At 39.7% G+C, this 17,291-nt stretch overlaps 1 protein-coding gene across 8 annotated transcripts in view; it reads right to left on the bottom strand.

The window, feature by feature from the left end:
• Window positions 1-17,291, bottom strand: part of LOC117426795 (rabphilin-3A-like) — an 83,986-nt gene that overhangs the window by 44,411 nt on the left and 22,284 nt on the right. For 6 of the 8 annotated variants that reach the window (XM_059033248.1, XM_059033253.1, XM_059033254.1 and 3 more), the window contains exon 2: window positions 2,795-2,929. The gene's annotated coding sequence lies outside the window, so the exon portion shown is untranslated. Of the gene's footprint in view, window positions 1-2,794; window positions 2,930-3,108; window positions 3,189-14,368; window positions 14,586-17,291 lie in introns of those variants that run through there. The other 2 variants (XM_059033249.1, XM_059033251.1) reach the window with 2 other exon arrangements.

The following is a 17,291-nucleotide window of genomic DNA, read 5'->3' as shown; positions in this document are numbered from 1 at the left end:
CAATTGTTACAGCTGTGTATAATGGTATTTAAAACAAGATTAATTTAAGTTAGACATTTGACATATCCATCCTTACTCTGGTCCCACCACAGTCAGATACACGACAGAATACTCTATTATATTATGTCATAATTGAAGACACATTAAAAGGGTCAGAAATCATCCAATTTATACCGAATGGTTTTCAGCCATGAGATCCCGGGACTGAATAAACACATTTGTCAGGTGTATTGGACAAATGTTTTGGCTAGGGCCACCATCACACTCCAGGAACTACATTTCCCAGTATCACTTGAAACGCATTCCCAATTGCTGCGTCTCCTCTGAGTTATGCGATTCTCTCAACATGACTCTCTCAATTTCTGTTACAACAGTAAAATAAACCTTGGTTTCGCATAAGCAATCGTTTGAGATGAGCAAAAACACTGTGAACAGGCAGAGATATACTAAATTCATGTATTAACTTTCACTCCTTTTTTTGGCTTTTTTTTGCCTTACACACAACTGGATTCTATTTCAATTTCTTTCCAGAATTGTGCATTAAAAAGAACTCAGAATTGGGGACATTGCTCTCTGAAGTATATTTTCACATCAGCTCTGCTGGTTTCAATTGGTATAAATTAGTTCGAACCAACTTCTGTCCGGCTGCCCTTGGAGCAGGGAATCCATCCCATCTGACAGCTAATCAACACAGGACTCCATTCAGCTGGCCAGCAGGGCTGGATATTTCCACCAAGACATTTAGGGTTTTCAACTGGGGACTCCAGTTCAATAGAGCTCTAATATAATGCTTATCTGCTTATTCCTTTGGCTCTTTCTCCTCATCTCAGTCTAACGGAGTCACTAAGTTTTGTTTTTGTCCATCACACCATATTGATCCCAATACCTTCCCAGTTTACCACTCTATAAATCTAAATGTATATTGATTGTTAGTTTTGACCATTCTTGGGAGATCAGTCCAAGAATGCATCAGTCGTTTTGGAAAACAGTGTATCAAAGGTCAAAATGTAATCTGTCTGGCATTGGATTATAGCAGCGGGATCGCTGTACTGTATATTCCTGGTGATGTCACAGTAACAGCGTCAAACTGAATTAGCTACAGAAACTCACCCCTAGGGTGTTATTAGTCAATGCAGATCCCCTGGTGGTCTCAGTCTAAAATCAGGCCAGCTAAAATGTAGTTCTAAATACCCTCTGGATTTCCTTTGATGCTCAGCTATTCTTTCTAGTTCGCAACTAATACCGTTATGGCTTCACACAATCCAATTAAAAGGGTTCTCGAACTATCTGATTTTTGTAACCAGAAGAGAATAAAATAGAGAGAACATTTTATTTGAATTGGTCTCCATGTAGAATTTATCTTTATAAAGACTACACAACATTGTAGGTGCATAGTTCATTCGAATCACTTTGAAAAACAACACAGTACTGTGCACAAAAGTAATCATAACATGCAGACAAACCAAAGGACGGCAATTGAAAATTCAGCATTTGAATTTCATCGTACGAGATCCTTTTCATATTCTTTTTTTATAATAATATCTATAGCAAAAAAAAAATGTATATGAATACATAGTAAGCTTGTTACCTTTTTTGTTCTGATAGGTTATGCAGCATAGTTATATAGTGTTATGTAGCCATTATGAAGGTGTTATAAATGCTAATTTACAAAGTGTTGCATTCATTACCATGTTATCTGATAATGAACTGGGGGGCTAGGTGGCACAGTCACTGTGGTCACAGCTTCTTATACCTTTCAAGAAGTACAATAATATAGGCAGGGCACCAGATATCTATGTGCTAAAAAGAAAATTACTGTACACTCTGCCAAACGGGCTGGATGCAGAATATGCCAACACTGTAAACAGCTGGTCTTTGGTGACAAACAGATTTAAACTGTCACAGGTTTTCCGTATGATTGTAGGCAGATGTTACTGCCAGTAGGATTTTTACAGACACAAAGGCAGTGGATTCTACTGCGGTCAGTAGCTGTACAAAACCACCCATCTCTCTTTCTCTACACTTAAAGCCCTGATGTTAAACTACTGGCAGCATTCTTTTTACTGGCCGTAGAATTTGTACTCGTAATAGGAAACCCCAAAAAGACTGCTGCCAGTAGATTTTCCAATGGTAGTAATCACTTCGATGACTGTGAAACCTGACTGTGCTTTCTAGCAGCAAAACCATAACCCTGTGAAAAACAGATTGGGAAAGAAAAATATCAATAATTTAAATAAATCAATCACCAGTATCAAAACACTGATTATTTTGAATCAGTGCCTTTAGTTGTTTGAGTGTCAGGAATTCCAATGTAATTACAGTGATTGGATAAAAAAAAACTGTAGGGTGTATGGTCACTGCGGGCAGACAGGACGATTAGATTGTTCTTGATAGATACATTCCTCAGTTATAACAAAACACCAAAAGTAAGAGAGTCACACAGTTCTTCCCTCTTTAAAACGGCTTGCCCTGATCTAAACTGGCATGCTCTTGCAGCTACATTCAGGAGGACAGGTATATATATATATATATATATATTTTTTTTTTTTTTTTTTTTTTTTTTTTTTTTTCCTGTCCCAGAGATAAAGGAAATGTGGGCTTGGGGTTTTAGATAGAGGGGATCACAACGTGTACAGCTCCCCCCTAGAAAAATTGTTATAAAATACATTCCCCTCAATGGGAAGTCTCCCTAATGTCAGTTTGAGGAGGATGTATTCATATAAATAAATAGCAAAACTGTTGTATTTTTCATCTATGAAAAACATAAGCCGGAAAGAGACGATCGTTACAGTACCTGATGAAGTGCTCCGGTGAGTCCGGTATTAGCACAGCTGTGCCCTGGGGAAGTTCAGAGAAAAGCCCCTTGCTGCCAACGGACGTGAAACTGGAATGGAATCTTAGCCGCCGCAGGGATCCTCTGCAGAGCTCTCTGGAAAGCAAAGAAAACACAACAAGGAGGAGATCATTGCAGGTCTCAGGCCATCAGGATTTATTCAGGGCTTCTCCCTCTCACAACTCTCTCTCCACATCTCGCTCTGTTTTACCAGTCAGCAGCACAGCACTATACAAGAAGCAGGAGGGGAGGAGGGGGAAGCAAAATCAATAGACCTTATCTGTTTGTTTGCTGCAAGCAATCCCAGAGGTAGCAGCACTGCAGAACGGAGCTTGAGGAATTAGGGAAGAAGGAGGTGGGGGTGGGGGTGGGGGGGGTGGGGGGGTGATGATGTGTGTTTATGTATAATGGTACCGCTTGTTCTGGCACTAGACTAGACCAACAATGCTTAATAGTCACAGGTCTGTGGAAGGAACAGAACAACAAAACACGTACGCCAGTAAGAGAGAGCTGAATCATGAGAACTCACACACATGTACAACCTATATTGTTCAAGCAATTACTATTGCAGCTAATTACACTGGCAGCAATACACTGGAGAAAGAGATGAGAGACAAAAACAAACACAGGGTAAATTAGCTAAAGGGCTTTCAATCAAGGATCCGTTTCTAGAGCACTTTTTAACTGCAGCTGTGTCACGCCGAGTGTTATTATACAGCACAAGGGTATCCAATTGAACTTCACTCAACTAAAACATCCGATAAGCACAATAAAATAAGGTTTGCTTTCCATTTGTCAATTTAAAAAGGTTCCATGACTCCAAGAGTATCCCCTCAGAACATCACTAAGGGGCCAAACTCATACCTTCTGTATATTGCTGTATGCCTATGAATGGCCCTATTCAAGCAATGGTTTCATTGATTAACATGAGGGCTGAATGAAATTAAAATATATATACACTTTATTAACAATTCATTAAGTTAAGGGAAAATGAAGTGGTAGATATCGCTGGAGAATCTTGGCAACAGTATATGCAGATTTAGAGGCGTTCAGTTGGTCTGTAGACACGTCCTGGAGCCTTTTTCAGCAGATGAATCGATAACCTGCAAATAATTTAGTATCTGTTGTAACGAATAGGTAGATACAGACCTACAGGGGCTATCCCTCACCTGATTGAATTATTAACACCCACACACATCTACTGCAGTCAAGGCACCCTAGATCCGTTAATACATTTACAGTATATGTTTTACAAGTATCCAGAGCAGGGCTGTCCAACGGGTGTCTCTTGAGCACCACGATATGGCTCTTTTGATTTCAAAGTATTCCATTTAATATATAAGAGCTGCATCTCCCTGATGCAAGTCAGTTTCAGTCAGGACAGGCAAGATAGCTGATCTAAAAGACTTTGATGGAGGGCATTGACCCAAGACTGAAGAAACCACTCTTAAACAAAACTATCAGAACTATTTGCACACCCCAACATTACCCGCAATTGCAGCACAATGGACTTGGAACCAGTATTGCACAGTGGTCCTGATCCTGTAGCACACTGACACTGAAATGCAGTCTTGTTTAGGCCATCTTTGTACTGATAAGCCCAAGAAGATATGTCTGCTATTTTTTTTTATTTTGTATTTCTTTTGCTACAGAAGGTAGGTCTGGCTTTCTGCAGAACATCCAAGGGTGACACACTCCATCTTAAATTATTCATTGCCTCAGAAACTGGAATAAAATTCTAAAAGCAAAGTGGGGAGTGACTGCCACAAAGCAGCAATAGTTCAAGAAGCAGGAGTCCAATTTATCTTCAATGTGGGTCACTTAAAGGTACAGAACCTTTTACAAGGGGTGTGAAAGGGTTAGCGTTTAAAAGGGATAGAACTTTTAAAACATTTACCCATCGTCAAAAATATACATGTCAAATACAGATGCAGACTGCTGTATGTGTATGAAGCATTCTCCAGAGACAGAAGTGCTGTAAACCTGCTGTCTTATACACTGACATTTTGCAGTAAAAAGTAACAGCATTCTTCTGGTAGGCTTCTCATAATGACTCATTAGTTAGAAACAGACAACACACAGAGTCATAAACTCCCCAAGATTTCTGATTCGCCGTCCAAATCACTCCACTGGGAGATTTGAATAGAATCCTGTAACTATGACATCTTTAGCACAGCACAGCAGGAACAATTCTATTTGCAGTCAAAATGTTTAGGAAATTAAACTGAAGCTGTCATTTCATTTGTTTTTTTACAGCTTATTTGCTTACATTGGGAGTTAATGCCGATATTGGCTGGAAAGCATTGGGACATCTGAAATGAGCCTTCCATTTACAGGGAGTCTTTCAAAGAGCTTTTACAAGCACTCAGCAAACACTGACAGAGCCACACTGACAAGGCGGCGGCCCGTCTTGCAATAGCACACACCACACACCAGGCATCAATCAATACATGCAACACCCCAACACTGAATACAGCTAGTGAGGAGCAAGCTGTATTGACCACAATGGATTTCTCACATAGTGCTTAGGAAGTGGCCACTTTAGTAAGAACCATCCTGGCCACCCTACTAAACCCATTCATCATACAGCATCCATTGTACCACAGTACCTGAAAGGTAACACATATTTCATAAAAGCCAATACAATCTTTAATGTCCATAAAAGGCCAGTTTGCTGAAGATTGGTCCAAAATCAAGGCAGAACAAAATGACTGTAGCCCGTGCACACAAAAGCGTGAGCTACTATTTTTTTTTTTATTTTGTCCAACCGAGTAGGTGACATCAACACATAAATAAAGGGGTACGGTAGCTTTGTGTTTAAAGTGTCAAAATCACAAACACCAGCACAAACACAAATCAACGGCAAGAAATACCGTCCTTCCAAAGCCAACAAATACATTTTTTGAAGTCCCATCATTTTTTAATATGCAGCAAAATGCTATGAATAGGTAAGCGGGGCCACTTCATCACAAGCTGCATAAACCCATCCTTAGCTGGATGTCAGATCTACAGAAATGATAGCTAATCAGTAGGCAGTTAAAACAAATGAATTCGGCCTCATTCCTTTCAATTGCCGTGATTAAACTTGATCTAAAAGTGAGACTTTATCAAAAACAAGAAACGTCTTCATCAGTGCCGTCCTTCGTGACTCAGCCAGGGAAAGCTGTTCAGATGCTTTCTCTTGTTTTTGGAGTATTTATGGGACAGCAAAACAAGAATCCCAATAAAGTTGCACTTAGAGCTTCACAAACTGATTATTCAATTATTTCGATCAAGCTCTCCACAGGTGAAGGTCATTGGTGTTGATTGAGCTACTTTACCTTTCCAAGTGACACACTTGAACAAATAGCTGCTTGCATTTGTGTGGATTGCTGTTCTCCACAGAGTTTAAGAAAAGCTGTATTCATTACAATCCAAGCAGCTGATTCTTCACTTGTTTCCCTTGGAATGGTAAATTAGCTCAGTCAACAGTACAGGTACTTAATGGAAGGAAGTGGGAATCAACAACATGTATGGTTGTAATGAGTTAGTGGCATTTAAACAGCTGCCTTGAATTGCAATGCAAAAATACACAATGTGCACAAAAGAACGCCTCTAGCGCTAATAGGGACAGATTCCGTTTGTGTAAAAAGGAGCAAAAGCTTAGTAAAAGTGAACTGAAGATTGTGAAGAGCAAGCAAGTTACAAGGTCACTTTTGTATTTTCTCCCTTGCTGAAATGATATGAAGAGACGTGACACACGTAGTCTCAAATGTCAAACAGCCTCTCGATGCTCAGTGGCCCAGCTTAACAGAGGGCTCCTCTGATCAGCTACCTGTCCGGGGGCATGTCGGAGATGGAAATGGGGGTTGCCCGTCTCAATTTGGTTTAAGATCAGTATCCCCCCTGCACATCACATTACAGCTGTGACGTCTGTTTCTTACTTGATTACCTGAATTGGCCTTGACTTTAGTTGGCATATTGAAATGTCAATGAGGCCACTATTCCTAATGCATGAGGGAACCTACAGAGAATGAACGGATTTGATTATAAAGGGTTGATTTAGAACTTTTTGTACTGAAAATACGTAGGACACTTCTGATGGGTTTAAAATGGAAAACACAAAACTATATACACTGAGGGAGGGAAGCTTACTCTTTACATGAAAAAATATTTATTCAGGATTATGTGTATCTGTGTCTTCAACATAGCAATATGGCTATTGTGCGACGCTATCATATATAGAAAAGAATAGATACAATTCATAAAACTGTACCAGACTGCTGTTGGCATCTTATAAAATGTATTTAAAATCTTTTACGGCTGCTTTTAAAGACCCTGATTAGCATATTGGACTACCTTACCTAAATTAATATTAGTTAGTCCATGATTAGTGCTAATTAGGGTCTGTGAAACCAGCCATTAGCATATTTGTGAATAGGTCCAACAATAGCAATAATCCACATTGTGAATTACCAAAGATTAATGACCGGTACCTTCTGTTGGGTATTATTGCTTAATTACTTTCATTGCGTTTTTAAGTGTAAACAGTTGGAATAGAATGGTGTCAATAATGCAGCAGCCAGGATTCTATAATGGAATGCACAGAAGATTCCCCCGCCCCTCAGGTTATAAGCATTGGTCCAGTAGCCAGAGTTCCAAAGCATGGTGTGGGCCAGGCATTGCAATGTGGATACTATGAATACTAGAAACAGCTGGTTAGCCATCATTATTCTTTCCACAGTGAAGGGTAATACATTGCAGTCTCAACAGAAAAGCAATGGCCAAATTATTACTCATCATTGCATTGCTGATTAAGGATCAGTAATTAACAGAGTTGATTAACAGTGTAATGTGCGCCTGATCTTGAAGAGTCTTCATCTCACAGTGCCCTACTGCTGGAAATACAAAACGAGAAAGGACATCTTCCCTATAAAAAATTAATTCTTTATTCCCTACCTTCCCACCCCCAATAATAAAAACATAAACAAGCTAGAAGAGGGAGATCAAGCCTGCTTTTTATTTCCCTTTCAAGATATGTTTGGAGATCTCTCTTAGTTCTTAGATCTCTCTTAGTTCTTGGGGATTTCGTTCCTGCCAGTAAACCAGTGCTTTGGGATGGAGCTGGGATCCGTCTCGTTGAGAACCTGACATCCTCTGCATGTGATTGGCTGCGAGGACAGACTGGCCTCAGATGGTTGCTTAGCTACTGGGATTCTGCCAGAGTGCCGTTGTTTCACTTGACAAGGCGAACAGGAATATGTTATTGTCCAAATTCACCTGTCTGTGCCTACAGTCTATGCGCTAGCAGCAAACAAAGCAAAGATCAATTGATAGCCACACTTTTTTTTACAATGAAATATAATTCCAGTAATACTTTACATTATTGTCTCTAATTACTGTGTATTTACATATCAGTTACTTAGTAAATATACGTGTACTTGCACATAATTACAATGTACTTAATGGGTAGATCGTTTTGCACAATATATATATAAGTACACAATTGTTTCAGAAAGGGGTTAGGGTTAGGTTTACGGTTAGGGTTATATTGTGCAAAACAAATTACCCATTAAGTACATTGTAACTATGCATAATAACATTGTAATTATGTGTAAGTACGCATGTATTTACTAAGTAACTACTATGCAAATACACAGTAATTAGAGATACTTCATGTAAAGTTCCATGGTGTCTCTGTATTGCATTCTTCTATAGTCTTCCAAGGGTTTATTTTAATGACCTAAACTGCGGTGGAGCTAAGTACCGCCAGTATTTAACTCTATATTAATCCAGCAGATATTTCAAATAGACCTCAGAGTCTTAGAAAGTTCAAATAGGTCAGCATTCTGAAAAACTATGATATAACAGATCACGGTAGTGTTTAGTGTGCTTGTGTCCTCGATGGTGTGGTGTCCATAGGGTTTTAATTAGGCTTCACTTTAAGAATGTTGTTACCTTATAATCCCTTGTCTTTGTTAACAGTTTTGAATGGTGGTCCCCTTTTAAAATGTTACCGTTGAGCTTATTTATAACCTCCTGCTGCTGCAAGCAGTAGCCAGAGCATGGCAACGCCTCTCAGAGACTAACGTAGATGTAGCCAGGTTTTGATGCTTGTGTCCCTTCAGCTTACACTGTCTTTAATATAAACACACAGGGGGAGTCAATCTCTGATATTAAACAGAGTGCACTGAAGTCTTGACTATTAAAGAATGCAGTAAAAACGTAAAGACAAGAATTATGTTATAGCATAACATTGAAACTGATTGGGGGACCCTACTGCAGAGTAGTTTTTAGCATTTTATAAAAGGAATGGAAACACTTTGCCTGGAATGCAATCAGTTTCACCCAGCCTGGTGCATCTCATTGAAATTTCTAAACAGATCTATCAGATTACTATGCTGAGTGCTTCTCGCTGTTCCTCATAGTCTGGGAAGCTTAGTCTTAAAAGAACACTGGCGCAGTTTATTTAATAGCCCTGAAAAAACAGCCCGCCTATCGGCAGCAAGACTCCAAAAGCAATTATAATTCGCATTACAATGGACAGCAATTGACTGGATTGTGCATTGTTAGGAATGCATGATGGAGTCTGAAGAAGTTAAATGCAAGAAAATGTTTTTATTACTGCTACAAAGCTATGGGCTTCACCCAGTAATATAACCCTGAAATATAGGCAATTTGCAACATGCACACACATTGTGTGTAAATGAACTATCCCTCACATTAATGAGTTTCTAAATGTTATGTTTTTAAAACAATATGGAGCCCTACCATATGAAATGTTTTAGAGGGATGCTGTATATAATCTATTTTCTTATCTTTTTAATATGAGATTGTCATTTCAGCTGACTGTTTAACATACTTGCATTCTATCTCTGCAACTTATCAATTAATTGTATTCCATTAAACACGGATTAAATTGAGGCAAGGGCTTTCTACCCCAGTAATGTGCAGTAACCTGTACAAATATTCACACCTGCTGTTACTAGGTCACTTTTCTGCATCCTATTCAGTTACCATAGGATTGGAATGTTGTGTTTGCTTTCAGAACTGAATAGTTCCAAACATGTGACGATTCTTCTGATAAGCAAATGCAACAAGAACATCGGTTTCTTGAAATGTTTTTAAACTCACACCTGAAGCAGACTTTAAGAATAGTGATGTTACAGTTAATCTAATACAGTATCTTCAAATCACTTTTACCTTGATTAGCATGGCAAGAACAAATGTCTTTCGATTTCTAAAAGGGTGAATTTTTAAATAAGGTGTGCAACTACAATTTCTGTCCCCTCTGGTTTGGTATAAAGATTTTTCATTGACTTAAATCACAGTTGCAGAGGGAAGGAAATTGTAGTTGCACACCTTAACCGTCATGGTCATTTCTAAAACCACTTCAATTTCAGAAATTCAGCTTTTAGGAGACTTTTCAGAAGCAGCCCCGTGAATTTAAAAAAGAACATTAGTTAGTAAGCCTGACAGAAACATCAATAGAGAACTCTACAAAAACACAGGATCAGATATTAAAACTGGTAAGAAATTAAATATTCTGAATATATATAAAAGTATAGCCCAACCCCTATCACAACTTCTGTCCACATCCGTGTTAAAAAACAAAAAACAAAAAAAAGCTGACCAATGAAAACTCTCCATTACAAGATCAATTGGTGTGGCCCTCAGTATGATGAGAAACAGGGTAGGAAAGTGATGCAGAAGAAGGGCCCGCACTACCACTCAGCTCAGATAACCAGTCCAAATGGATTGGAGAGTAGGCAAGCACTTCAATGAATTACTGTCCAATATATTACACACGGCACGTATTTAATACACTAATGTTAATGAGCAAAGCACACCGTCATCAGATCAGCACGTTCAATAGAATAGATTTTTTTGCCCAGGCAACATTTTGCTGACCATGGTGTTTCATTATATTATCAAAATGTCCATTCCATTAATGGAGCGATTTGTTTTTTAATTTAGGAATGTAAAATCCCATGGGCATACTGTTATATTACGAGTGTATTACCCAGAAGAAAACCCGTGTCCTACAAGGATCCAGCTAATTTTTATTCATGTTGCTAGTAGTTGCAATAAAAACATAGCAGTGAAAGCTGGCCTCTGTTTTGTAGCTCTCACATCTTTATAGGACTGATCCCTTTATTTTACATCGACTGTTTTTATACATGTGAAAGGTCACTTCCATTGCTCTGTTGCTTTAGGCTGTATTTACAGTGACTTAAAAATAAATACATGATAGAAATACAGAGTTCAAACAAAATTGCATCCTTAGTTCATCTCGGTCTCTACAAGTATGCCAAGTTTAACAAACACCCATCTTCATTTACAATGGGTTTTGCTCATTCAACAAGATTATTTACACTTCTTCTCCTAATCTAGATCCAGTTCCATTTTCCAAGAAGTGTTCGAGTACTGTACCGAAACAGAATGGTATCCAAAACATATTGCACTGTGGTACTAATACATTGCAATGGGTTACCAGTGTGTATAGACTTCTATTGGTAAGTTACCATTCAATGTAGCTACGTTTGAACTACCACTGCCCCTTAGTTCAGCACAAATGCATTGCCACTGAGGTGCAACACACTCCTTTGGCAAAAGGGACTTGATTCAAATGTTATTAGTTTCTCGTAGCAGGTCAGCAGCTTTACTTGGCATAGGGCTATTGCCTTTTGAGATATAGTGGAAAAATGTGTTTAATTAAAAATGCTGTAATGGTCTTTGCAGATCCTGGCTGCCCATTGGCAGATGTTCATATCAGTTGCATCACTGGTAATCTATTTATAACAAATCCATCGCCGGTAATGCTGTGGTCTGCTTTCTTCATTGGGATTAATGAGATACTTGTGTTTTATTTGGAAGTTTTTCTGGAATTGGATCAAGCTTTTGCGAATCCACCATGTGTGTGGGTCTGAGGGAATTCTGATTACACTGGTGGTTCAAGCAAGCTCGCTCTCTGGCTCTGTACAGGAGGCAATTTCTTTCCTTTCACCGTGTTACCAGTCCCTACTCTGTCTCAGGATTTCTCATTAATGTGTTGTGTGGCTTCCTGACCATCACAGGACAGAGGAGAATGAGATTCTCAGTGCAGGAAAAGCAGACCCTGTGGAGACTTGTGAATAAAGGGGACCCGGGAACTGGAGGTTTATATTGCTTAGACTCCTGTGTTTCATTAAGGTACACCACAGAACAATTCAACTTTCTATAGCTTATGAAATAATTCTATAAATCATACCCATCATGCAGTTCCAATAGCCATGCAGGGCTCCAATGTTGAGTTTGGAAAGAAGCACATTAATCAATATCTGGTACCATGCTAAATTAAAGTGGAACAACTTTTTTTACATCCCCTTACTATGTTATGATGTTTGCAGTCATTCTGTGTGGTTCTGTTGCTCAAATATTGAGTACTAATTGTTCTGCAAATCTGCCTTTTCCTGGTGTTGAGCTCATCTAAAGAATCCTAAATGCTAGACAGACTTCCTCATGCTATTCAAATCATGTGACAATGTAACTCTTGTAGCCCCACCTACTCTACATTTACATAGACAGAGAGTAGGTGGGTCTGGCAGGGTTGAAAGGTTGCATTGTCACATGATTTCAATGGAATGGGAAAGGTTGTTCAGTCCACAGACTTAGGGTTTTCTAGACAAGACTTGGAGGAACACACATCTGTTTTTAAATAACACATGAAGCAGTGTGTAGATTTCTATGTTTATTTAAATGAATAAACATCAAACTTTAGTTTCAGATACAATCTACTCTCTGCTTAAATGTTCTGACCATTCCTGTACAGCACCATTCCCACCCAGGGGTGAGTGGAAGGTGTGTAGCCCAGCTTTTAGACAGGTCACTCTGCATGTGAATGAGTATTCTCTTTGTCATTGTCTGCCGTGTCATCCACCTCACTCCTCCTCAAAATCAGCTCACCTTGCCTCCTCCGAATCAGGTTTCCACCCCCATGTGGAGCAAATCAGCACCAGGCGTTTCCAGTAATGACTTCTCGACTTCCCCTATCCTTTCCCTGATCCCTGTTCCAGTTGTTAGTGTGTGAAATGAGCGCAGGCTGCCTAGTGAAGCCCACAGACAATACAGCAGCAGAGCTCAAAAGCAAAGCGCTCTATTCAACACGCTGAAATGCAGCGCTGCGCCCGAGTTTCACAATCCCCCGCAGGGAACGAAATCCCGACAAGGGGAGACTGTGGAGGCAGTTGTATATGTGTGTACAGTGAGTCACACTTCTCTCCCGATGTGGAAAGCTGCTTCTGAAACTTGGTATGTTATTTAGCATACGTTATGGGGAGTATCAGATTGATATATGGAGGTCTATCTCTCTCTCTGCATGTGTCCATCTGTGTGCCTCATTTTTACAGGCATCTCATTTTGAATTTACAGCCGTGGCGGGGGATGTATGTTATGGACACATATATATAGGATATTAAAGCAGATCCACTGATCTGGGCAGCAGTGTGGAGTAGTGGTTAGGGCTCTGGACTCTTGACCAGAGGGTCGTGGGTTCAATCCCAGGTAGGGGACGCTGCTGCTGTACCCTTGAGCAAGGTACTTTACCTAGATTGCTCCAGTAAAAACCCAACTGTATAAATGGGTAATTGTATGTAAAAATAATGTGATATCTTGTAACAATTGTAGTCGCCCTGGATAAGGGTGTCTGCTAAGAAATAAATAAATAATAACTGAGGTCTCTTATGCATGGGGTGAATGCAGCTATTGTTAGCTCTTCACCCACAAGCAACCTGGCTATGACTCCCTATGCAAAATAATCCTGCAACAGTATATAACATATACCTGTTGTAAATGTAGATTAAAATACACATATTATAAAGCAAATACATTTCATTGTTCGTTAATAACTCATTTCCACTCTCAACGTAATGCCCTGTTGCTATTAAATAGCTCAAAAGTACTTCATCAGTTCAACAAACTGACAACAACCTGCCCCCTCACGGACGGCCACGGTATTTAGAATCAGCACACGCACTCCTAGCTTCCTCTGCAAAGAAGCCTGCTCCCCTGAATAAATACCTTCAAGTAACCATTGCTGCGAGTCTGCACAACTGCAGTCTACAGTCAATTCAATGAATCAGGGAATCAGTAATCAAACCCAATACACACAGGTGTGTAGAAAGAGAAGGTGAAGTGAATGTGGAGACAAAACGAGGACTTTTCTTTCTACACTGCTGAAGAAGGGCTTTTGTCCGAAATCATTTATACCTTGTGTATACCAAAAAAAAAAGTTGATTATTTTTCTTTTTTGCACACTGCAGTTATACCTCCTTTCAAACATTATATATATATATTGATAGATCATTGAAAAGACCCCCCTCCTCTAGACTGCACCATATAGTCATTGTATTCACCAATAAGAAATGACACCTCTTAACAGCATTCATTTTCTCTCTCATCGTATTCCAGAAAACTTGTTTTAAAATGAGCAGATTCCGGGTAAAGCACCCAGCCAGGTGATGGGATGCTCCACCGGTATGTCCGGTCAGACTGGATCAATGTGGGCAGGCTGCCTACCTGACTCAGCACGGCTCTTTCAAAAGTCTGGCAGTCCCCCTCCTCCGATGGCTTCTCAAACTGATTTATCTGGTCCTGGACGGAGCAGGCAGGCAGACATCAATAGCGGGGCTGATTGTGCAGGCAGGCAGGTAGCAGCACTACTGCTCCAGCTCAGAGCCAGCGATGCATAAATAAACCAGGAATGAGGAGGCAAGTTTAAAGTGCAGCAGCAGCAGCAGCAGCGGCAGCACTGCGCTAACGCAGCCACAGCACTGCAGGGGAATAACTCTTTATTTCTTAATAATTTACACGCCTCCTCTCTCTCCACATTCACTTCACCTATCCAGCATTCCAATTTCAGCCATGGGTAGATATGCACATGGTTAAACAGCTGTATTGAATTTGTGTGTTTGGTAAAATAGTAATCATAGTGGCTCACACTATAAGCAAACGGATGGTCAATTAATTGTGATATAAATAACAGTATGTATTAAATAAGTGCTGCATCTCCCACCCAGAAATCAGTTCCAGTCATAAGTAGGACAGCAGATCTGACAGTAGGCACCTCTATATACAAGATTTCACAAATTATTGATATTTTCAGATTATCATGCCCTCTCACAAACAGAGAAACGATTTTAATAAGCAAGATGTCCCAAAATGTTATCCTTTTTACTACCAATACATCACATCACAACTGGGTGGGTATATTGGTTAATTTTAGTTTAAGATCACACACACACACACCATCCAGATTTGAAGCCTCCATCACTTCCAAAATCTTTTTCTTTGAATAACTGGTGCCGCAGAAGCTATTAGGATCTCAAATCCAATAGCCCATCCACCTTCTAGTCTTTCCAGCATATTCTATATCTATCTATATCTCATTCGTCTCTCTGTTTTCTTTATGCTTCAATAATGTACGCTGCAGCGCAACAACAACAGCAAGAACAGATGGATTGATAAATCCCTCCAGACAGCTCCCGAAGGGGTGTGCGGGGATTGAAACAAGTTTCTTCAAACTGCTAAGAATCAGCTCCAAATGTGTGCCTTTCAAAACAGGGACACCAGCGCTGCAAGCTCCCATTGATTTCTGTCATCCAGGATGCCGTCATATTCCTCTGGTAATTTGTCAGCCCAGGAGCTTCAAAACATCCTGCCAATTTCACACCAACAGAACGCCCCCCCCAAAAATATAAATATACATAAAACAATACGATAAAAACTATGCATTGCAGGAAGACGATATGATTTAAACATAGACAAAAGAGTCCCCGATAGACCTTGGAAGGGAGTGAGACAACGGGCCACAGAGCAAAAGGCACAATCTCCCATAGTTCATAGCTTTGTTCTTGGCATGGAAAGGAGATCATTTTTAGCCGACGGCAAATTGCGTTGGGGAATGTAGCAGCAAAGCAGATCCTTGATGTAAGATGGACCCAAGCTATTCAAGGCCTTGAAGGTCAGCAGCAAGATCTTAAAGTCAATTCTATATTTAACTGGTAACCAGTGGAGAGATGCTAAGGCTGGGGTTATATGCTCAAGCTTACTTTTTCTTGTTAAAACTCAAGCAGCAGAATTTACAACCTATTAAGAACATTAGTGGAAACACCAGCAAACAAGGTATTACAGTAGTCAATTATCTATGAAATGAAGGCATGTATCAGTATCTCCACATTAAACATTGACAAAGACGGTCTAAGGCAAGCGATATTTCGTAGATGAAAAAAGAAACTCCATATATATTTTTAACATGGGCCTGAAAAGACCACGGAGAGTCAAATTTAACTTCAGACGTAGGACTAATCTCAAGCTCATTGATGACCAAACCAAAACTAACCAACTTTACTCAGCTGGTGCGGAGAACCCAATAGCATGTCTGGCTCAGATTTAATTTCAGGAAATTCTGCTGCATCCAAGTTTTAATTTCAGTCAGGCAGTTATTAAGTACAAAAACAGCCAGTCTGCAAGTAGATTTGGGTGTCGTCTGCATAGCAACGAAAGCTAATGCCATGACGGCTAATTATTTAACCGAGAGGGAGCACATAGATACTGAATAAAAAGGTCCCAGGACAGAGCCCTGAGGGACACCAGCAGTAACTGAGCCAACATCAGGCCTACAGCTGCCTATGGTAACAATGACTGATGATTCAATATTCTGTTTATAACAGAACACCAACAATGTACCCCACACCAGATATACCCACACTTAAAAATGTGAATAAAAATCACATAAAAGCAACCCGATGGGTCCATAAGAATCTAGGAGTCTATGAAAATGTGTGAGAAGATGGTGAAAATTCACGACAGTTATCGTGTTCACCATGTAGTGACAGTCAGACCTAATCAGTACATCAGGTAACATTTTCAACATGAACCTGAAAAATCTCCCAATTCAACAATGAAAGTATAGCCATTTTTTCTTGAATTCCTCCTAAAAGTAAAGACAGAGGCTTTTATCTTCAAACTTTTATTTTAATTTGTCTACTAGATCAAAACAAAAGCCGGACTGCATTTAAATGGGGGGGATTTCATCAAAAGTGACAATGAAGATATTTATTTTTATATACAAAAAACTTTTTTTTTTTAGCAACATAAAAAAGTCCTTCATTAGAAAGTATAGCTTTTTTTTGACCTGACAAATTTGAATGAGACTTCTCTGTAGAGCAGAAGCTCTTTCCTGCAGAGCCTCAGGCTTGAAACTTACAGCTGCAGAACACAAGAGGAGAGGACCAAGCCCCTTCTACAAATCAACACACTACTGTGCTGCTAGTCAACCAACTGTGTCAAAATCAGAACACCTGCAACAGGGGTGCAAAAGAGCGGGGGTGGGGCTTGATAACTTAGCACCAGTAGGCTCTCTGGTGCTAAACTTTAAAAACAGTGACTGCTAACAATAAAATCCATACATGTCACTCACCATTGATATTTGAAAGAACTG

This window comes from Acipenser ruthenus, chromosome 11 (assembly GCF_902713425.1).
Source record: "Acipenser ruthenus chromosome 11, fAciRut3.2 maternal haplotype, whole genome shotgun sequence".
Classification (NCBI taxonomy): Eukaryota; Metazoa; Chordata; class Actinopteri; order Acipenseriformes; family Acipenseridae; genus Acipenser; species Acipenser ruthenus.
This window is presented reverse-complemented; position numbering and strand designations above follow the sequence as displayed.